The 22,862-nt window shown below is 47.1% G+C and overlaps 1 protein-coding gene across 3 annotated transcripts in view; it reads right to left on the bottom strand.

The window, feature by feature from the left end:
• Positions 1 to 22,862, bottom strand: part of LOC125953389 (receptor-type guanylate cyclase Gyc76C-like) — a 60,358-nt gene that overhangs the window by 25,393 nt on the left and 12,103 nt on the right. For 2 of the 3 annotated variants that reach the window (XM_049682934.1, XM_049682936.1), the window contains exon 2: positions 18,642 to 19,448. The gene's annotated coding sequence lies outside the window, so the exon portion shown is untranslated. Of the gene's footprint in view, positions 1 to 18,641; positions 19,449 to 19,833; positions 20,578 to 22,862 lie in introns of all 3 variants that reach the window. The other variant, XM_049682935.1, reaches the window with a different exon arrangement.

The following is a 22,862-nucleotide window of genomic DNA, read 5'->3' as shown; positions in this document are numbered from 1 at the left end:
CTGAACCGCGCACTGCCCTTAAGTGAAACGTAACCCAAAACAAACAATCCGATAAAGAGCGGTGCGACAATTACTGGCCCCGGCCAAATCGCTTGCCGAATCACCCGTTACAACCGGGCGAATGGTTATACGGTATTCGATTGAGAGACCGGCGCGATGGGCCGGAATTGATTAGCGATGGCCAGGGCGGAAGGAAGGGAAAGAGAAGTAGGTGGTATTGGTCATAGCGCGTAATCGCATCGCATTTGACCTTCGCCTCTCAACGTACACGTACGGTGGAGAGCAGCAGAAAGGCGTGTTCGAAATTAAATCGGAAATCGAACGAAGGTTCCAGCTGGTATTGCCAGGTTCCACCGACCGCCAGCACCTCTCTTAGTGCCCAAACACACTAATTGTACCAGGGCGACACACAGGCACACATACCCCGAGGGGCCACAGATGGGAATTCGAATTCAACAAGTCGATGTGGCCATCGCATGGCCGTTGTGCTCCGGGGTTCGCGGTCGCGGCCACGCCATCGGAAAGGAGGTGATTTATTGGATCGCGAAACGATTTCATCAAGCACAGACACGTGACCACACGGAACGGGAACGAAGGTGGGGCCGTCGACGGTTGTGATGATGATGAGGACGACGACGACGACGATGGCGACGACGATGGTGACCAATAATGGCGCTAATGAATGGGATGCTGCGCTCTGCGCATAGCCACAGCGTGTGGTCGATGTGGGAGCGAGCGGAAGGAAGTGCTTTTGGAAAATCGGCTTTTCCGTGGGCCTTGGCAACGCTTCAAAATTCCTATCCATTCAAAACCCGTGAACCAGTGACCATCAGGCGGTGGTTTGGTGCAAGGGATGTCGAAAAAGAGCAAAGGCTCTTTAAAAGCCTACCAGTGATGACTTGCTTTAAAGCGAGTCGGTTTTTGATAATTCAGGCAACAGAATGAAATACATTTAGGCATTATTTCTTTTGATGTTTAAAGCATTAACAATTGAATTAGATATTATTGTTAAATTATTAATTAATTAGATATTATTGTTAAAATTATAAACTAAAGCTTGGAACAGTTAATACTTGGCCGCACAAAATAGGTCATATCTCAGCCAAAAAATGACGTATAAAGAAAAGAAAGGTGTCATTTTGTAGGTTTTCTTATTGCCTTTAATAAGAAATATCGAAATTATTCATTAGTTTTTTATATGACTTTTTTAACTTTTACTTTGACATCACCCAAAAATGTTTGCACAGTACTGTTGGTCACATCATTTACCCTCTTGTTGCACATCACCCTCATTTCAGATGGTTTTTATACATTTCTGATATACTTTTTAAGTTTCCTTGTGTAATCGTCCAATCGAAATCGATGGAACGAAAATCATGTCGTTTTGCTGGATTGATAGTTTTCCCTAAGAAATCGATCTATTTAAATACAAAACATTAACGCCATAACATCAACAAGAACAACTACCTAAATCAAGCCAAACTTACACAGGATCATTGGTGGACAAATGAAGAACAATATCCTTTTCTGTAGACATTCTTTTCATGCACAAATTTCGAATGAACGTTGCCCCAATGGTGAAAACATTTGATTTGTCGCCACAATGTCAAATCCCATGCCAAATCATCGTCTTATGGGCAAATTCATCTCCGTAAATAAATCAAACCCTTTTTAAACCATTCCCTCAATGATTGGCAAAGAAAATGTTTTGCCCGGTTTTTTTCGAAACACATTTTTACGTGTGTTCCATAGTCCATCCAAATGCATGTTCCACCAAACAAGCAAGTGTTGCAAACAGTTGTTCATACAGCTTCCCTGCACGGATTTGGGCGATAAAGCTGTGCTCTAGCGTCCTATTTGGCTATTTTCTAGCTTTTATGACCTTAAAATTTCTATTAAAAATATTTCCCGAACTGTTATGCCGACTGTCGTGAGTTTTACTTGGTGGAATCCTACTAAGCGATTCCAGCATTGTTGATTCACTTTTGTCTGCAGAATCGGGCATTCGTTACGCTTTTTCGGCTGTTCTATTTTCCTAGAATCAAGGTAAAAGTCCCCTCCTAAAGTTTACATATGGTATTTTGAGTTGAGTTTAAAAATTTCAAGACTTTCGCGGTTTTTTCTCCAGCCAAATCCAATTTTTACAGTGAGTGTGCAGATTTTTTTTTCTCTCTTTGCGTTCGATCGGTGATAACTTTTGAAGGCATAGATCAATTTTGACAAAAATTTTACCACTAAATAAACAGCCTACAATGATTAAAACGCTGTCAACGGAATGGCAAAGTGACTACTAGGCGCGCTGCAATGCTTAAACAAAAGCGGCCAAATATTAACTGTTCCAAACTTTATTAAAACACAGATAATCATTGCAGCTCAGTTTTGGATCGTTCAGGATGTGAAAATCATATTTCTTTCGTTAGATAATCGGGTTTTTTTGAAAGGTAATACAGTAAAATTCATGGCATTTCTAGTTTTTTAAATCGTTAAAAATATTTTGAAATGCAAAACAGATCCGATGATTTTATAAACAAATTGCCTCTTCAAATTAGATTAAACAATACAAAACATGTTCATAAATATAACCTATGGTTACTTTATAAACTATGAAGTAATTTTGGAAGTACTATCGATCGAGCAAAACGATTTTAGAGAATTTTGTTCAATAAATAAACGGAAATTGAAAACAGTGAGATATTCAAGCTCAATTTTAAATATGGAATTAATATGTGCTTTGACGAGAAAACATAAAGACACCATAAATATTTAAACCACAAAGCCGATAAATAATTTGAAAAATTGCCTAAAAAAGCGAGCGAGCTAAGAAAAGGAGATGGTTTGAATCGAACGACCTCGGGACCACATTCCCGATGAACGGCGAACGAATGTTTTGGACAATGCTTCGACATTACCAGTGATTATCATGCCAAGAATGGTGATGTAAAACCACTTGCCATCGCCGTACCGGTGGCAAATCCAACACTGCTGAAGCAGTAATTCCTGGAACCGACACTTTGCGCCGCACGTTTCATTGGAACCGGGGGCGCCACTCTCATTCCGAACCACTCATTACGCAAAGACAGCCAACGAAGTGCGCCTCCGCGGACGGAACCGTTCCGCAAGTTGTTTGCGCGTTTTACTCCCGCGGTAGACGGGTGCCAACAGAACCCGGCGTACGGTTTAATTCGCGATTCAATACGCGAATCGCAAAGCAATTGAACGGACGAAACGGCGAACCAACCGGACAATAGTCCCTTTAATTTCATCGCGCACACTACTGCATCGCGGTCGAACACCACCGGGTGTGTGCTTCTGGGCATTACCCTCGATCGAGAATCGAACGATTATTGGCACACGAATCGGCATTTTGAGCGAAAGTTAAACGCACGTCGTATGCGTTGTCGAGTTTTTGAATTTTAAACTAACGACTCATTTGCAAAAGGAGAGTCAACAGCGTAATCTTTATTTCTGGTTTAAAAAAAGGTTTTTTTTCTGGTTAAAAAAAGGCTCATTTTTGACGATTTTTAGTGAAGAAACCATTCAACTTTAGTTTTTTCAAGTGAATGTAATATTAAATTACAACTTTTCAAGAACATTCGGTTCCATTTTGGGGAAGATTTGATCAAAAATACGTTCATGGCATTCAATCTAGAAAGGGTAGTTGGAAAATATGTACTTTTTGCAGTGCCCATCATAGCCACGTGCCGGGTCATCAGAAATATACAAATCAATATTATTTTGTTAGATTATCCAGGTATTCTCCGTCGAGTTTTTGTTGAATTTCCCATTTTTCGATTTTTGGCAGATAATTAAAGTTGAAAAGTGATGATTTTTTCGATGTTGCCCTAAAAAACGAGTTTTAAAAACGAGATTCAAAAAAAGCATCAATAATTTTTGTCAGTTTGGTTTCGATTGATCCCAAAATTTTACACAATACTAAGGATAAGGATAAGCACTTATAACATTTTTTTTAAAAAATACCGAAGTCCCCCTCTAAACCAAAAACGAGACACGCGAGGCGCACAAATCTGCATAAATGCTATTCGGTCACATGATTACATTTTATTCGCTCCCCCCGCCCTGGAGCAACAACGCTTCAGCGGCAATAGAAGGAAGGAAGGAAGGTGCAGCAAATTGAAACATTCTTCCATTTTCCCATCCCAATGAAGCATGATGACAACGGACGGCAAATGAAAAGCCAACGCTCCACCATTATCGGAAAGGAAATGCGTTGGTTTCGGTAGTCCGGATGCAAGGATGCACGATGATACCGTATCCTACGGGACCTACCGGCAGGACCACGGTGGTCCCGGCAAAATGTATGCTGCAGCCGTACGGACCAACAGTAGCAGCAGTAGTCCGTTTGACGGATTCCTCCTCTTGTCGAGGCCATGCAATCACTGTTGCATGCTGTACATACTATGGCGTTGCGGCGGCGATGCTGCTGTCGGCTGCCAACGCTTCCACTAAGATTTTCCAATCAAACTCGGTGTCGTCCAGGAGGAGACCTTTGCCCTTCTACTCCAATACTGTATACTCTCTCTCTCTCTCTCTCTATACAAGAAGCAGGTCCATAGTGCGCGACGAGTTCGAAGCGAAGGAAAATTGAAATGCGTCGCTGCATCTGATGCTGGCTGATGGGCATTCCAAAGAATTCATTATGCTGCACACGGCGGCACCGTTGGTTGCTGGTTGCTATCGAAGGAAGGGAGGATGTTGTCGCATGGGATCCGGGAATCAATGAACACAGATGTTCCGGTCCGTTCATCCGTCCGTGAGGGCAAGAATCGAGAATACGAATGTTGCCCTTTGGCAGGCATATTTTATCCCGATCCCGACGTCACTTGGTAATCTGGTGCAGCCCGCCGGTATCAACTGGGATGCTGCGCTGCATTGTCATTGCCAATGCAACGTTGCGTCCGGGTTGAAGAACTACCGAAGCTCGCTCGCATGCCAGAAACAATGTAACATGTTTTCAAATTTGCAGAAAAGGTAATCAAGAACTGTTACAGATCGTGGACTGTGTGTGTGTGTGCGTGTGTGGAGCGTCTCACGCGTCTCGGGAATCCCACAATCCGTGCCTAGTGGCGGCGGCGGCAGCAGCAACACGCGTTAACGATGCGCGCGCGTCAAGTACGATGATCGTTTGTTTCGTTAATTAAGTAATAACTGTGTCTCCACAGTTATAACAGCCTACCATGCTTGGTCTGCCCGGCCTGCTTGGGCTGCCCATTCAAATGGTTTATGATCGCCACATAAATGACACTCTTCCGGGAGCGGTGGTTGCGGCCGCGAGCACCCCCCGAGAGCTCCAGCGCCAGCTTCCAATCGCCAATCATCTCAAGCATCGGCAGCAGCACCATTGCCAGTGAGCAGTGGGCATCAGCATCAGCATCATCATCATCATCATCGTCAGGGCCCGGCCCGGTCGATGGCTTCGACTTCCTGACAGCCAAACACAACCGGGAGGGCAAAAGCATCCTCCACGGTGGTGGTCTCGCTCTCCGTAGACGATTGGGTTTTACGATGGTGGTCGTCGTCCGTGGAGTGAAAGAAGCGAACCCAAGACATGCTCTTCTCTTGCAGCAACGCAGCGCAGCGTTCGATTGGATTCGCTGCTGCTTCTGGCGAGAGCCTCTGCTGCTGCTGCTGCTGCTGCTGGCTTCTGGGATGCTGGATTCGAGCGAGCGCGAGATGAAAACGGACCAGTCGCGGCGGTCGCTAATTTATGCATGATCATAATCGATCGATCCACAGTGCTCCGCGCGGTGAGCGCCCAGGAGGTAAGGTAGAGTGTTGGTGGTTAAAGGAAAGAGCGTGGGGTTCGAGTTGCTTTTGATTGATAAGTTGAACTCAGCGAGGTGACAGTGTAGCGGTCACGAAGCCTTCCTCCACGATCCTTTGGAAAGATGGCCATTCGAACGGCCCTTCCAGGAACTTATCCTTTCGGGGGGAAAGGGGAAGGAGGGACGGGATCGTCATGCCGGGAAGGTGGTCAAGTTCAGAGAGTTCCTTTCGCTGCCTTTTGGAACGAGAGAGAGAGAGGTGCCCGGAACGTGCGGCGTTTGTCGGAAAACCAGATTGCCAAGACCATCCAAGCGCCGCCAAGCAAATATGTGTGTGTGTGTGTGTGTGTGTGTGTGTGTGTGTGTGCCGAGGAAGGGGTTTTGCAACAATGTTGACAATGTCTTGATCGAACTCGAACGATCGGTCGGCTCTAGTGGTACTCTATAATGACGATCACACGAGGGGACAAGAGGGGGGGGAGGGTAGAGGGGACCGCATCTTCACCCTTCGGCGAGAAATTAATTGATTTCGTGGTCAACCACGCGGACCACGCTGGCTGGCTGGCTAGCTAGCTGGCGATCATTCATTGATACGATCATATGCCTGGTCGTAGAATGATGAAATGTGTTCGTGTTTGCGTGTGTTCGTGTGTGTGTACGTGCTGTCTGATACGCAATGCAGAGTAAAGATAGCAGGAAAAGACAAGGAAGGAAGAGAGGGAAAGAGGCCACGCGGAATGGCAACAAACTCCCGCGGCCGATGATCGATCGCAGACCAGTGGGAGCTTTTTGGAGGGGGTGCACGATTGGCGGATTGGTGGCGGGGCGGCGGCAATTTCATGGCCAACCACGCGCACATAACCGGCACCCGTACGCCCGCCCGCCCGCCCGGCGTCACAACAAAAACCGGAAATCGAAATGCCAAGTGCCTCTCGTACGCCCCAAATGCGCGAAGAAGCAACGAAGAAGCAGTAGCAGGAAGGGGAGGGTAATGAGAAACCATTTTTCGTGTGTTCGGTGGTGGTGGCGACCCGTCGGCAATCCCGTCGTTGGTTTCTGTGTTCTACTTCGTTCTCGGTGCGGTTCTACGATTGCCGGATGATCGATTGGACGGATTTGATTTGCAAGACCCTCGGAAACCACGGATTTCAAGGGGTCTCAAATAAGCGACGGGATCTTGGGATCAGCCGGTGGTGGCTTCGTTTTGTTTACAGTCGTTGTTATGGAAATCTGCAAATGGAAATCCTAATGCAATTATAAATTACTGTTGATTAACCTGATATGTTATTGAAATCTTACAGCGTATCAATTGTGTTTGCCACATTAGGAATGCTTAGAACAATATTTGAACTAGTTAAAATTGCGAAATCAGTTCCTAAAGATCAGTAGAATGCGAAAAAAATATTTAAAATGACGTTTCGTTACAGAAGAAATGCATACAAAAGGTTGAAGCTTTAGCAAATAGCTTGTAGAACAAATGTAGAAAGCCGACACAAATAAGATAACACATAACTTCGTTAAGAACTGTCACAATGAGGTTGAAATAAAGTTGCTACTGTGGCCAAGCACGATTAAATGTAGAAGAAACTTTCTGTACGGTGGATTTTCAGCTCAAACCTCTTTTATATGTGCTAACTGCAAATAAAAATTGTAAGCAACATCATATGACAGCTATGCCATTGATAGTTTACGGCTATTGCAAGTCGCTTTTGCGTCCTACTCTATTTTTTTCTCCAGTTGATTGTAAACATACGGCTTGTCCGTCCTTATACATGTGAAGAAAAAGTTGCTTTTGTGGCATCGACACCATAATGTTACTAATTATTGCCTCACATAATCACGAAGCAGTTACATTTTGAGCTAAAATTGTAGAAAAATTCCAACAGGCGCCATCGAGTACGGTTTTATTTATATTTTTGGACGCAGATTTCATTACCAGCGCATTCTGCGCAGTTCAGTTCTCGGTTCACCACACCCGGAGGCATTGCAAACTCCCGTTTTGATGTTACTCACGCATGGGCCCAGACGATTGACCACCGGATGGAAATAAAACTATCAACCTCCCTTTATGCGTTCTTATCGCGCGAATGTTTATTTATAGCCGCATCTTGGGAGTTCCCAGGCCTAAGGCCAGCGCGGAGCAGAGTGGAATCATCGGAGAAAAAGGAAAATGAAGAACTCGCGAAAACCCGCACACCGAATGTCGTTCTCTCTTGTTTGGACTTCCTTGACGACCACCACTGCGCTGCTAGTGATCGCATGCATGCAGCACAGGTTGCAGAACCGTATAGGCCGGCCGTGTTGTGGCCATCAATGCACTTGGCCGTGAAAAGAAAGGGAGGTTGAGAAACGAGCTTCCAATCCACTTGTCACCGCTCCTCTCGGTGGTTGTTAAGGAGCTGCGCAGGGAGTGAACCGAAGCAGTAAAAAGATAACCAAAAAAAAACAGCTCCGCACGAACGAATTGGCCAGCAGCTGGTTGCTCGCTGCGCCCATCGCTGCACCGACATGCCAACCGGATGGTGGTACCGACATCAAGCGAACCCGGAGCAAGCTACAGCAATGGTATGTCCTGCGTGAGAAAAGTGCATTATCGTCAGTGCGCGCAACGTAGGGTGCTACGTATCGGTCACCGGCACCATGAACCAAGGACCTCCCCAAGGACACCGACCAGGGTGCCACCCTGGAAGAGTCGGTGTGGTGCTGTTGCCATGTTTCACTCCCCCAAGCAAAGCAAACATAAAACATCAACATCGACGGGTCCACGCGAGATTCTCGCTTGTACCTCTCGCAGCCCGCTGCTTTTTACCCTCGCATTGCCGTGACCATAACCTTGAAACGTGTCACCGAAGGTGTGCCAATAATGCAATAAAACCCACTTTCCAATAGCAGGCGGCAAACGCCAGCAGGCGGTAAGCACTATCACCGAGCCGCATCCATCCCAGGAGCAGTAAACGTGGAAAGGGATCGTAAAAAAAAGACAGCAAAAGGGTTCCGTCCGCTCAATCAAACCTTTCCGAAAGCTGTAGCTAAAGGAAAGAGGGTAAGGATTCAGAAAAGTGTCATTAACACCTTGGGTTTCCGCTTTTTTTTAAAGTGCTTATTTGTTTTGGGGGATTGCACCTGGTTCCTGGAGTTTTGTTTTATTGCAAGACGACTTTTTTGGTAACTATCGTGTCAAGAGTTATTTTGTTTCATTTTCAGTTTCTTAAACATTTTAAAACCATCCAAACAGTTTATGTTAACCATACGTTTGGAACAAGAAACCATAATTTAAACAAACTCAAAGTTAATGTAAACAATTAATAAACAAATCATATAGACACTGCAGCAAACGTATCATCAACCAAGTAATAACAAACACATAAATGAATTGTATACTGAAGGTGGAAATTAAAGCCGGTAAAAGAAACTACTGTTTATATACAAGTAAAATAAAGAAAAAACGTAACAAATCAAATCAAAACCATGTGAAAACAAGAGCATAGTATCTGTAGAAAAATTAGCGATATGAAAGTCAATTTAAAATGATGAAATAACGTACCGAACTATCAAACAGTTTAAAGAATCGTAATAACAGTAAAAAAAACCTCTGAAACATACAAAAGCACAACTAGTAAACTATTTTTCTTAAGCTTCAACAGTTCCCCCAATTGCATTACGCTAACATGAACAATCGTTCAAGAAAGTTTCCAACGGTGAGTAGGAAAGTTAGTCAGAAGCTCTGACTTCTACTAAAATGGGAACCATTACTGCAGCACCTTTCAGCACTCTCCACCTGGTCCTGAACCTGGACAAAATGATAAATACCGTTCACACCTCTCACACTGGCCACTTTCGGTAATGACAGTGCATCCTGTGTCCTAGCATCCCTCGAGCCACTGGCAAACGTTGTAGACGAAGCAGCTGCTGCTGTACTCCAAAAACTTCCGCACGGCTTTGCACTCCACTGCGAGTGCCACTGTGGCGACCGTGAGTGGAAAGTTACGTTGTTTTCTGGGTATTTTAATGCAGTGAGTCACTGCGATCCGTGGCCCCGCGACCACGACGACCACGACGACGACATCTTGCGACCACTCCACCCCTTTGGGTGGACACCATGCACAACAGTTTCATTGACCTCCCGCGCTCGCTTGTCGCCGGCATCACAAAACGCCACGCCGTGGACAGCAGGCAGCCAGCCGGTGTCCCCCTTCCCGGATTCCTCCTCGAGTGGCCTTCTGCTGCTGCTGCTGGCTTTTACTTAATCTTCTCGCACCCCAGCACCCCCTTCCAGTTCATCTATATCATCTCCCCGAACCTCTCGTCCCTTTTTCCACGAGCCTCAGTCAGTTTGTGCAAATAATTTCCCCGGGCCAACCATTTGCGCACCGGCAGCAGCAGCAGCAGCACCACCACCAGCACTGGTGCGGTGTCGTTTGGCCAGTCTAACCTGTTTCGCGGTGTCGCGGTTTGTGGCGGAACGCACGGATGGTGGGGTGATGCCGTGGGTTCCGGCCGGTCTATCGCGGGCTTCTGCAGCCTGCAGCCTTCCATTCCTCTCTCTCTCTCTCTCGGCTTCCACTACTACTACGCCTAGGCACTACGGCCAGCAAACTTGACGCGAGCAGCAACGCAGCAAGCAATTGACGGCGGGCGGGCAAGCAATCCTCCCTCCCTCCCTCCCTCCCTCCGTCCCTTCTGTGACCACCACGAACACCACGAGAGTCTTTAGCATCAGCTCAGACGATACCCCCTCTCTCTCCACGCCGTCGTACTCGACACTCGTGTTGTGTCACCGGTTTTGGAGGTGAGGAGGTGGGGGGCCCCCGGGGGTGCGCCCTTCTTCTTTGCGCCCCTGTCACCCCTGGGATCGGTCTGCAGAACCGGTGGGCGATTAGTTTTCTGGACAACCTGTAGTTGGGCGTCGGAGGGGGGGTTTGTGGGCTACGTCCTCCTCGTCGGGCTCACACTGCAACCGCATCATCCTCACCTTCAGCTTGCAGCTCCACCACCGCAACGATGAGGTACCTCTTCCGGATACCACAGCGTGATGACCAACATGACTCTTGCACAGACCGTTTACCATTGCGTTCGGTCCCGGCTGAGGTCGGTGGTTTCGTACTAGTCACCAAGTGACGAATCCCGACACGAAATGTGCTGAAATGTGCTGAAATGTGCTTGGTTGAAGGTTTTGGTTGGTTGGTTGGGCTGCCACAGGTGTTTCATTTCAGCATCTCCTCGCAACGGGGAGACGCGCGCTGTCACGTAGCAAGTGGCTTAGGATACAAACACAACATCACAGCATAACAAACAATGGGTTAAGCTGGATAAACAGATTGTTCGAGGCGGTTCTCAAATTGCTGAAACGCTACGCTAGCGAACCGTTTGTGATGCAATCTATCTCCCGTTTGCATGTTTTTTCGGAAAAATATCTTATCTTCTTTCTAGACGAGTTCTATTAATAACTTTGAAAAAACATCGACATGAAATCCACGCCAGTCTCGTTATTATGTTATTACTTCAGGTTTATAGAGTAAATGTTTTACCTTGTTTTCATATTTTTATGAGTTATCTCATTACTTTTACAATTTCTGCATTAAATTATTCCAAGGTTGATCTTATTTTTTTATATTGTCACGTTCATTGTTTGTTCTGCTGTTAGTCTGGTTCACTCGATGCTAGTATATTGCATTTAAATCGAAGCTATAGCTTGTTTTATCTTTCATTTCCAGTTATTCCTGCATATTGAGTTGAGAGATCAATAAATAATAATAATAATAATAACTTTTTTTTGGTTTCGAAGCAATATTTCTTTGAAAGAAGTAATCCTATTTCGCGACAAATGTCGATTATTTATAATGCTTCTGCAATGTTTCTCATAATAACCTCGTTTGATTAGATTTTCTATCATATTTAAGTCTGCAACTGCAATAAAACGAAACGATGCCACAGGATGAAAGCCACTACCATATTTTACCATTCTCTGCTAGACCAATCTAATTGCAAACAAGAACCTTAGACTAGTTCAACAGCTGACCGAAGAACGAGAAGAGCTGCACTGGCGCGTTAACAGCTAACCATCGCCACACCGGGGCCGTGCTTGCCCCCTATCAACAAGCGCCGCGTGCGCAAAAATACTCTTTCTCCGGCATTCACACCTTCTGCTGCTGCTGCTGCTGCTGCCGTTCGCCCGCACGACGAGCGTACCAACCATCTTCACATCCGTTTTTAATCGACGTCAATAAATTTGCTCGCGAATGGCGAAATTAAAGCTAGTCGCGAGATCGCGAGATAATCTCGCGGTATTTTGCCGAGCAACAGCAACAGGCAGCTGCTGGCAGCAACTAGCCAGCGACTAGCCTCGCGTCCATTGCTCAAAGATACTAATTGAGTCTTCCACTTATCGGCTCAACAGCAGCAACAGCATCATCATCATCGTCAGCGTGTGGAGTTTGTTTTTTAATTTAATTATTAATACCTCCCGCGGTGGTGGTGGTGGGGAGGAAAAAAGGATGAGAACCGTTTCACATGCCAGACCGGGGCTCGAAACCGGAGCCCTACTACTGAACAACATTAAATAAATCTTTCAGTCCACTACGCCACCCATACCCAGGCCCAGAGAGCACTTGGCGCCTCAAGCAAAAGATGGTCACATCGTCGTCATCGTCATCGACCACCATACCCCTCTCCCTATCGCTATATCGCTCGTGACGATGATGACGCGACTCTCTATTGCGCCGGATAACGGTGGCGACGTCTTCACGGTGGTGGTGCCGCCGATAACACCTTCTTCTCTACTCCCGCTGCCACGCTCTACCGCGCATTCAACCGAAACCGAACCATTTACGACGCAAAAGGCAGGCAGGCAAATTTGCGACGACGATCGTCACCACACAAACCGGCCACCACCCCCCCCCCCCCTCATCCCACCCCCGCTTTCCTTCCTGCAGCCACAAAACCACACCAGCGATACCGGAGCGAATGAGTTAATTCAATATTTGCCCAGCGTCCATCACGATAAATTATCACATTCGGCACAAACGGGAAAACCAAACAGCCAGCCTGCGGTTCGGTTGGTTGCCCCTTGCCCGGTGATCACCGGATCATCCGCCGCGAGGTGGTGGTCGGCTTTTCACGGCATTGGCGGCGCGTCCTCGCGCAAAAGCGAACCCTCTTGAACGCACATCCTGTCACTGGCAGCGGGGAGTCCTTCACATCGGACAGCGGACGCAGACAGGTAACACAGGCTAGGCTGTTACCCTTGTTAAAATTCCACATTTTACCACCTCCGTCGGCCGTAATCAAACCAACCGACAGCCAGCCAGCCAGCCAGCCAGCCAGCCATGCCAGCCCCCGCGACCGATGTATTCCCAAAACTTTGTGTGTTGGTGACAGGTTACTTGGGGGATTAGCATTACCAGACGCGTCTATTGCTTCATAACCCACACGCTACAAAGATAGAAACGAGCGACGGAAAACTCGGCACCAAAAAAACCCTTCCATAGTAATATGGGGCCTCATGTTTCAATCAACAGGCCACCCGTCGTCAAAATGGAATCGAGGATCATTGTTTCACCCACGGTGAAAGGATAAATATGGATTTCTAAGCTTCCATTCATCTTTTGGGTTTGCTTCATAAATTTTTTGAGAATTTAGATCCAGCAACTGGAACTTGTTGCAAAGTTGCAAGCGAAAAAGGTAATTGTATTATTATTCCTGACATGTGTTTGCAGCATCGATGCTAGTATATTACATTTTGATAAAGAGAAAACACAGCAACTTTTGTTTCTTCTTTCAATTGAAAATGGTTAGCGTTGTGCTCGATAAAGTGTTCTTTGCTTTTTGATTCGTATAATCCAAGTAAAACCTTAGAGACCTCGCATTGGGGTGCACATGAATTCAACTGTAAAACATTTCCAATAAAAATGGTACCCGAACAGATTTAATACGTTTCGAGCTAGCGCAGAAGAAAAGAACGATCCAAATGAAACGAGGAAACCTTATTTCGCAACGTGATAAGGTTCGTCCACATGGCACACAGTGTCTGTATCACACAGTGTCTGTATTTCAACAGACATTATTGTGTCTGTCGATTTCAACAGACAATGGTTCCTTCCAAGTACTGCAACTAGCCAACTCGGAAAATGTTCATGCAAATCCCAAAAGTTGGATTGAATCTAATTAGATCGCGTCGCGTAGATGTAAAATTCCGTCGACACGAAATCCGCAAACTTCCTTTCTGCCTCGTCGTCTCGGGGGCCTCGAATTAATCCACAGTACAGTTTATCCACATTGAGTATTACCGGAACTGCTCTTCCTGCCAGCTCACGGTCACCTCAAACTCGCTTCGCTCAACTCGCTTCGCCTGTTGATAGACATCCTTGTAAACAGACCACGCAAATGTGTGCCAAGCCGAGGCACAGGATCCAGCACACAGCCTGGACCAACATAATGGGCGGCGGCAGCAGTAGCGTACATGCATACATCCTCACAAACACACACACACACACACACACGCGCGCGCGCCTTAGATATGTTTACCTAATGGTGGATCCTGGGCATCCTCCTTCTCGCCTTCCTAGCCACCAGACCAGATGGAGTTTCCTCCTTAATGGTGTCTCTCTTCGAAGGCGCCGACCAACAGAAGAAACAGCAGCAGCAGCAGCAGCAGCTGGTCAGTCGTCCGACCGACCGAGGAGTCGTTGGCCGAGCCTATTGATAATTGTTAGCCAGTCCTGTGCAGTCCTCTCCCATAGGAGGTTGCTTGCCGTTCCCGATACGGCTCCGACCGACCGAGTAAACCAACAATTAGCTATTAATTTATGCCACCCGCGAGGTACACACCGGTCCCCGTTTGTCCTGACAGTTATGTTGTATGCTCACAAACACATCAGAACGTCTCTTCTGCGCCAAGCCTTCACATCATCGTCATCGTCGTCCGAGTTCGAACGAGTGAGAAAGAAAGCGAACCAGCGGCCGCCTCTGAAAGGATGACTGAAAGGAAACAATGTTCCAGCCACCACACCAGGGCAAGGATCGGCTGTCGATCGGCCCCCCTCGGGGTGCCGCAAGGATCGGCAAAGGGTGAAATTCATGGCTCACTAAATGGCAAAACTCGTTGGCCAAACAAGCCCAGCACTAGCCGGCAGCAGGCGCACCACTTAATAGGTTTGCTTTGGTTTGGCCATCCACGCCAGCCGGTAGCAACCAGCCAGCCGAGCCAGCCGGCAGACCAGTCCGAACGGTTTAACTTTTGCCGTTTTATTACTTCCACGAAGCCTCGGATCTTGGCCACTTGGCAAAAGCCGGGTCGTCGTCGTCTTCCTCTTGTTCCGCCAGCAAAAATGGGGAGGTTAAAGGTAAAGCGTACGCAAAAGGTGTTACGACATCTTACGATGCGGTGTTCTCGGAAGGAAAGTCTCACGTTGTCCTTCTCCCACCCCTTTCCGGGTTTGTCGGAAAGTATACAAAGACCGACACGAACTACGAAAGACTTCCGAAGAACTTCACTTTAGAGTTACAGTTTCCCTTTATGGCAATATCAGCATTTCTGCGCTTCTTCCCGGCCCAATGCCAAGATACCCGGCATACCAAGATTTGTGGGGCAGAGGAATTTTCGTAATGAAATTCATTTCTTGATATGTTTACTTCAAAATGCAGCGGCAAGGACCGGAAACGCAACACACGTTAACGTTGAAATCTATGTTTCTCACGTCATCTCATGCCGTTGGAAACGTATCCATCTTGCTGGACATTCGTCACGCCGGGTTGAAAGTTGAAAACCACTCACATCTTTAACAGCAGCATAGTTTTCACCGGAAGTTTTCGCCTACCGGCCTCACCGGTCTGCATTGTCTGAAGTCGAGCCGAGATACTCTCCTATAGCTCCGGATGCCACAGAACACAGTTAAGCATATTGTGCCTTCCTCGTATCTCGCTGGCAGTAAATCGTTTATGCTAACGAACATGTTCCATTCCATGTATCTTCCGCCCTTCCTACCGGACCGGCCTTGCTGGGCCGGTTACGAAGCCCCTGGCGGCGTCACGGCGCATACGGCATTCGACAATGTTTTGAAGTTTGCCTTACCGTGCCTCCCTCTTCTCTACTTCAATCCCGAAAGCTGTCGACCGACCTTCGACGTGCCTTTTCATCTCCCTTTTTTGGCGCTAAATGGAAGAGCAGCAGCAGCAGAAGCAGCAACAGCAACAGCAGCCACCGACACGGCATCAAAAGCATGCTTACATCCCGTCCTTTCGATGCGAAAAGGGATTCGCCACAACTTGGCATGAAAGGAATGAGAGCAGAGCAGAGAATGGCGCAGGAGTGTTTTCCACGAGGCGTTTTTGAAGTGATTTGCTCCCTCAGCACCGTTCGTACCCGTGGCCCCGAACCCATTCGGCTTCCATCCGAAAAGTGTGAACAGTGGAAACCCTGTGGGTCGGTTTTGTGCTTTCTTCTTCAAATTCTGCACCCTCTGGCGTTTGGCAATGGAAATGTGTCCTCTTTTACTTTTGCCAATCAGATGATGCCACGCGACATCGCGCCGGTCATATCAGATGGAGCGAAATGTGGCCTGTTTACGTCTTCGCCAGGATTCAGGCCAATTATGAAAGGATCTTACAGCAGCTGGTAAAACGTTTCTTAAATAGCACAGCCAAAGGGTAAAGTACATCAATAGAGTTCCATTCCGCAGCATAATTACAATGGAAGATACAGCGCCAGGGTGTCCCCTTCTGGTGAATATCACTTCATCGGCATCCTCCTCGTTTGCCTTCGTTCGTTCGATAATTAAAATCGACGACTTCGAACGACCGGTGCGGGAGGATCCCGCCCGGCGAACGGTCCTGTGACCAGGCGACTCCATTATGCTCGCCAATACCATCGTTTTCTACTCTGTTCCCAGATAAATTCCCGGTCTAACGGTAACGAAGGAAGTCGTACGATTGATGCCACGATGCTTCGATCACCGCCCCTCAAATAACACACACTCTCTCTCTCGAGCCACGGCGACGGGGGACGCAAAACTGTAAATAACCTATTTACCGGCAGCAACAACCTTCAGCCACCACCAGCCGTTCTGCTCGTCCCCTTCCTTCTGACCCACCTCTGTTGTTGGTTGCTGATGCAACGCCCGAAACAGTACGGGCGGAAAATAGTGTGTTTGTGTATTTGTAGACAATATTTATAGACAAAACCAGCAGCAGCAAGGAGAGGGTTAGTGAAGCCAAAATCCGTGTCCCATCGGATCGCGCGCAACACTCAAACGGTGGCGGTGTGGCAGGGGAGAGGTGAACCGCCAAGAATAAGCGCAAGTCGGTTTCGCGAGCAAAACCCAAAACAGAACGCGCAAAACGGCACGAACCGGACGGCGCGGTTGTGGTCGTGACCGCCCGAGTTCATGTCACCTACTGTGGCCAGAACCGACGAATGAGACGTTACGTTGGTGTGTCGCTAGGGTTTGGTCAATTTTGCGTCTCAATAAGCAGCGGCGAGGAGCAGAGCAGTGCTCGCGTTAGGAAAGGTGTTAATGGAACGGCATCGAATTGACAGTCGACAGCTTGACGCTGTCCAATGCCCGGAGCTGTTCGCAATTTGATTTACGAAAACAAATGGATGGCCCATTGCTTTCTATGGAGAAAGGAAAATGCTTCTACGTAGAAAGGAAAGGAAATACAATTCTTTGTCTTGAGACAATTTTAAAGGAACAGTCCTCTCTGTGTTTGCTTCAAAGAAAATATTTTCTACTTTTCCGGTGATGTCCTTACCATTAGGTAAGCGGTTCCGCGCCAGTTATCGCCTCGTATTTCTCCATCGGAGGACACTTCGTTGCATTTTGGCACATTCGGTTTTTATCATTTTCGAATATCGGAATTGAACACCATTTTCGATGCCGTCCTGGCTGTAATAGCAGCTGGTCAGATATGTACGAAACTTAAACTGTATCTTTCTCGGAATTTAAAGAAAAGTAGAATTCGTTTCTTGAGGAGCAATGTTGTGTTCGCCTCCGAAAACATTAACTCAATGGCCGGAACATATTCAACAGATTCTTTTAAATCTAAGAATTTTCAATACACTTTCTCATGAATACAATATTCTGCGGCGAGTATTTTACTAAGACCCTAAACAATAAGCTTTTGTTATTTGCTCTAGTGTTTTGATTGAAATTAGTTACCTCATCATCATTCTTATCATGGACCAAAGGATCATCCAGCACGTTTCCGCCAAATCATATCGCAGAGAAGCTGATTGATTATCGAAGTATTCTTGTACTTTAAAGTTACCATAAACAGGATTTTTTTGGTTTTGGTTATTCAACAGTTTGTTTCTCTAGCTTCCGAGTTGATGTGAGAACCGTCTACTAACATCATCTTCTGAATGCTTCTAAATCATTCCTAAATAACAGGAAAAATAAAAGGTAACAGTGTCTACTTCTACAAAATTAAATCTTGGTTTCCAATTTCTGGCTACTAGATTATCCACTCAACATGCTTTCTGCGGTAGCGTTTATGCGAACATCGGATGGTTCGCTGAATGAATGATGGTCACGAAAACAAACCAGCATACGCGAGGATCACCCAGGGGTGGCGGCAGTAGGTACAAGAATTGATGCTGCCTCTTCTCTTCCTCTCATCGACCCTATTTCTGTCTTTCTGTCCGTTTGTTAAAAATAAACAAATCCCAGGCCATCGAGCCCACCCGATCATCTGCCCGATTCCTAAATGTGTACGTGTGTTCGATCCTCAGCGGCGCCCAGACAACGAGCAAAAGTGAAAAGCGAATTAGTTTACCCTTTCACCTTCTCCCCGACACACACGATGCTCCTCGTTCCCTCGTCGTGAAAAATAGCCCACCCCAAAAAACACTCGATCACTTACCATGTGTTCGAAGGCCGAACTTAGAATAGTTTCGCGGTTCGCCTTGAACGTGAAACGTGGTGCTCGCTGCGTTCGCGTATGTATGTGTGTGTGTGCGTGTGTCCGCTCCGCTACCCGTTGAAGATGCTGCTGCTGCAGATCACGGCTGAGGTCCTCCGCTCGCGCACGAGCTCTAGGCAACTTGGCGTTTGGTCGATCTGCGACCGTCTCGTCGCTGATGACGCACTACTATTGCACCGCACACCACACGTCAACCGGCCCAGAATATGACGAAGTCACAATGACACAGACGAATTTCACTTCCGTTTTCGGGATCCAATCCACCCGGTCAGAGTTGTTCGACAGCGGGATGTGCCGTTTGGACATCAGCCTACTCAGGTTGATTTGCTGGCGACACGGAACCCGAGAGCTTCGAACAACACACAAACCTTCGCACAAAACACATTCCCGCACAGCAAAGCATCTAAAACGAATAGGCACGATCTTCTATCTCTTTGGCACAAAACAAACACTTTAAAAAGGTACTGTGCCCTTAAACACTGCACTACACTCTGCGTGAGGACATTCACGGAGCACGGAAGCAACACGGAATTTCATAAAGCATAAAAAAACACTAACTGATCACAAGCAATCACACACTCTTTCACACGCTACCGCTATACTGACTCTAACAGGGATTTTCCCTCGGTCACTGTCACCGGGTGCACAATGCAACATAGAAGCCTCCTCCCGGCCACTTGGCTGGATCGGCTGCATACACACCACGAGACGTAGTTCACAAATTTGGATCGACTAACCACTAGATGCCTGTGTTTGGAAGATCGAGAAGATGAAATGATAGAGGAAGCAGCAGTAGAAGAAGAAGAAGAAGAAGAAGAAGAAGAAGTAATCGGTTAGCACGGTCCCGCGCACGGCCAATCGGCCATCGGGCCGGATGCCATTTGATTAGTTTGCTCACAACAAGCGAACGAGGATTAGCTCGCTTAAGCGATCAACAAGATAAGCTTGATCGTTTGATACGATTAGCGAAATGCATTTCCGTGCCTTCCTCCGTCCACCGTCCACCGAGATACTATCATCATCTTCATCATCATCATCATCTTAGGGCTACTAAGGGTGGCACATGATTGGCATTTGGAAGACGCAGAGACCAGAGCGTCTCGTTCCTGGTGACGGGGTGCTGTTATCGTACTTTTTCAATTAACTCGTCCTCACTTGATCGCGTTGACGCACTACTTGTGGTCACCGTGTGACACTCCGTATGTCTTTCTTTCTCTCTCCTTCTCCGTTTCTCTCTGTGAACGTTTCTTCGTTGAACGATCGACCGCGTACCGGGACGACTGTGATGGACGCACGCACGCACGCTAGGGGTTCACTCACGGCTGCTGCTCAGCATCGACTATCACCGACGACGACGACGGACCGTCCACGAGCTCAGCCACCGATCATCATCGTGGCGGTCCCCAAACCCGCGGGGCGGTTCGTCGGAACCGACCGAACGCATGCCGAGCGTGAGAGCTAGTTAAACCCGATCACGGTGTCGGACGGCCGGCCGGCCTGCCTGCCTGCCCGTCTGCCAGCCAGTCGTCGTGTCGTCGTCGGCTCGAAGGATGCGGGAATCGTTCTTCAGATGCGTGCCGGTGTCGTCGTCGTCGTGGTCGTAGTCGTCGTGCCACTAGTTGCTCGCTTGCTTACTCAACCGCTCGCTAGCTGGTTGCTGCTGCTGCTGCTGTTGCTGCTGGAGTGTCCAGAAAAACCAACACCAACTAGTATGGCCACCGATGAGCGGGTTCGAGAGGGCTGGCATGGCGCGACGTTCCGCGTGCCGAGAGTACCGATCACACACCAACACACCCTTTACTTTCCCTCTCGCGGCGCTGTTGTCGTGGTGTCGTTCGGTGGTGGCCAAAGGCTGGGGCTCGCCGCGCAGGCTGATCTAAAAATAAAGTTCGCAAACAGGAAAAGAAGGGTGAGTAGGGGAGAGATGAGGTAAGTAGAATGTAAATCGCACAAAACCGTTGGTGGACAAATAGTAGAATAATCTTGTTCGCCGCTTTTGGCGAGGGCGTGGAGGGGAGTTGCGCGAGATCCCGGTTTGGACGCGACCGGCTAGGGGCGATCGTGCGATAACTAGGAGCTGCTACACTTGGCCCGTTTGCGATTCGCGCCACACACACACACACACACACACACACACACACAACCTGTGGTTGCTAGATCGCGATACCATGAAACTACGAAACATTCACTCGCGGAGTCAGTTGAGCTACTCTGATGTGACGTCATTTGTTACCCGTTTACCAGGTGTTTACCACAAGTCTTTGTCGGGGGTTTCGGTCAAACAAGCGCGTAATGACCCTGCCGCCATAATTCGTTTTCCATTCCCTAATGTCAATCATCGTTTTTTGCACATTTTGCCCATTATTCGGCAAAGGTTCGAATTCATTTCCCGTATCCCGTTTTCGATTATTGAAATGTTTCGCTTGGGGAACACTTTTTAAACATCCGGATCTACATTGCACCGATAGGAATGAAGCCGTAGCGACCAATTAACCCATACGATTCAATTTGGGCGCCGCAAAACAAACCCCCGCCAGGAACATCTGTTTTTTAGCTCTGATCCATATAATGGTACCATTTTTGAATATCCGCTCAATATGCTAATCCTGCTTATGGTACGCCTGTATGTAGGTCGTGTGGTACACCACAAACCATTCAAACATCGGAGCTATCAACGGTGACAATCAAACATCGAACAAACATGCAAACTGACCACCCATTTGATGATCGCCCGAGCATCCGTGCTCCAAAAAACGCCTCATACGCGTTGCTGCAACAAGTTTCGATTGAGGGTTAAGGTTGTCCAGCTCCAAAAAACGGTAACTGCACTATCACCACAAAACGATACATAAATTTACATAATTTAAAAAAAAAAGCGTGCGGCCGAAACGAGAAACAACGCGTGGAATAACGACAGAGCCAGCAGCAAGCGAGGTGATGGAATTATGTGAATTCTATTAATGCTCGCGGTACTGTCGTGCGTGTTCTGCGTTTCGCCGTTTTAACAACTGCTGACATAAAATTCAATTTCCGTTCCGCGAACGCTGTGGTTCTATTTTTATTGTTCCGGATTTGGATTTTTCCTCCGACTGGCTCTGACGGTATCTATTTCTTGTCGAGTCACATACACTCGCATCTGTAGGATATCTTGTTCGATTCAGATGTGACTCAGATTCCAATGAAGATGATAGAAGAGTAATACAGATAAGGCGAATACCTGATAGAAGGTGCGCTGTCCAGGTATTCCGTTTTTACGCTCTTATCCCTTTCGTGAATGGACCGGGTTCCGGTCGCGGTTTGTTTGAAATTTGATATCCAGAACCACAACCGAATCACAATCACAATCACTCCATCATGACAACAGGTTTGATTTGATTAGTTGTGTTATCGAAACTAATGGTGACACTGGCTCTGAACGACTTAATGATTAGTTTAACGAAGTAACGAGCTAGCGAATAGCTGCCCTCATGAATATTAATCGATTGGCGAGAGCATGTCCGTATGTAGATGCCTCCAAAACGGTGGAATTACTATCCTCATCTTTCCGGAACTTCAGGTGTGCATCATCGCTCAGAGTTCTATTATTATTTAACGAAATTACAGGCTTTCAACAAGCTGCTGAGTAGTGCCCATCAACCTTGTACACGACATGATCATTTAACAAGCTTCTCAATGGTATACGTGGTTCTCCATTGTGCATATTGTACAACCGGAAGCACCGCCTGGCATTGCACCCACCCAAAGGGGTTCATCAGAATATGCAATGTTCGCTGAGAACCTCGAAATCGAAAACTTCATTCATTCAGTTATTTGAATCAGTACGGCAGGTTCTTGTTCGATGTAGAACATGCATGAACATCGCCCACGCAAACTCAAAGACATGCCAAAACTCGTCAAGACCAAGTATTACAACAATCTTTTCAAAGGTTTTAGCATCCTTTTACCAATCCTAGAATCTGGAAACACCTGAAACTGCATAATGATGGCAGTATTCACCGCAATATCCTCTGCAGTGTTTTATCTGTATCACTGATTGATTTGACTGGAAAAGTGGAGGTGCTCGGTTTGCAAGGATTCTGCCTCAACGGTTCTGCAATCAACGGGGATTTCCCTTGTCGCGCTGCATCGGGAGTTTGGAAGCTCAATCAATCACACTAAGTG

This window comes from Anopheles darlingi, chromosome 3, assembly GCF_943734745.1.
Source record: "Anopheles darlingi chromosome 3, idAnoDarlMG_H_01, whole genome shotgun sequence".
Lineage (NCBI taxonomy): Eukaryota > Metazoa > Arthropoda > Insecta > Diptera > Culicidae > Anopheles > Anopheles darlingi.
The sequence above is the reverse complement of the archived record's forward strand: the minus strand, read 5'-3'. Positions and strand labels throughout refer to the sequence as shown.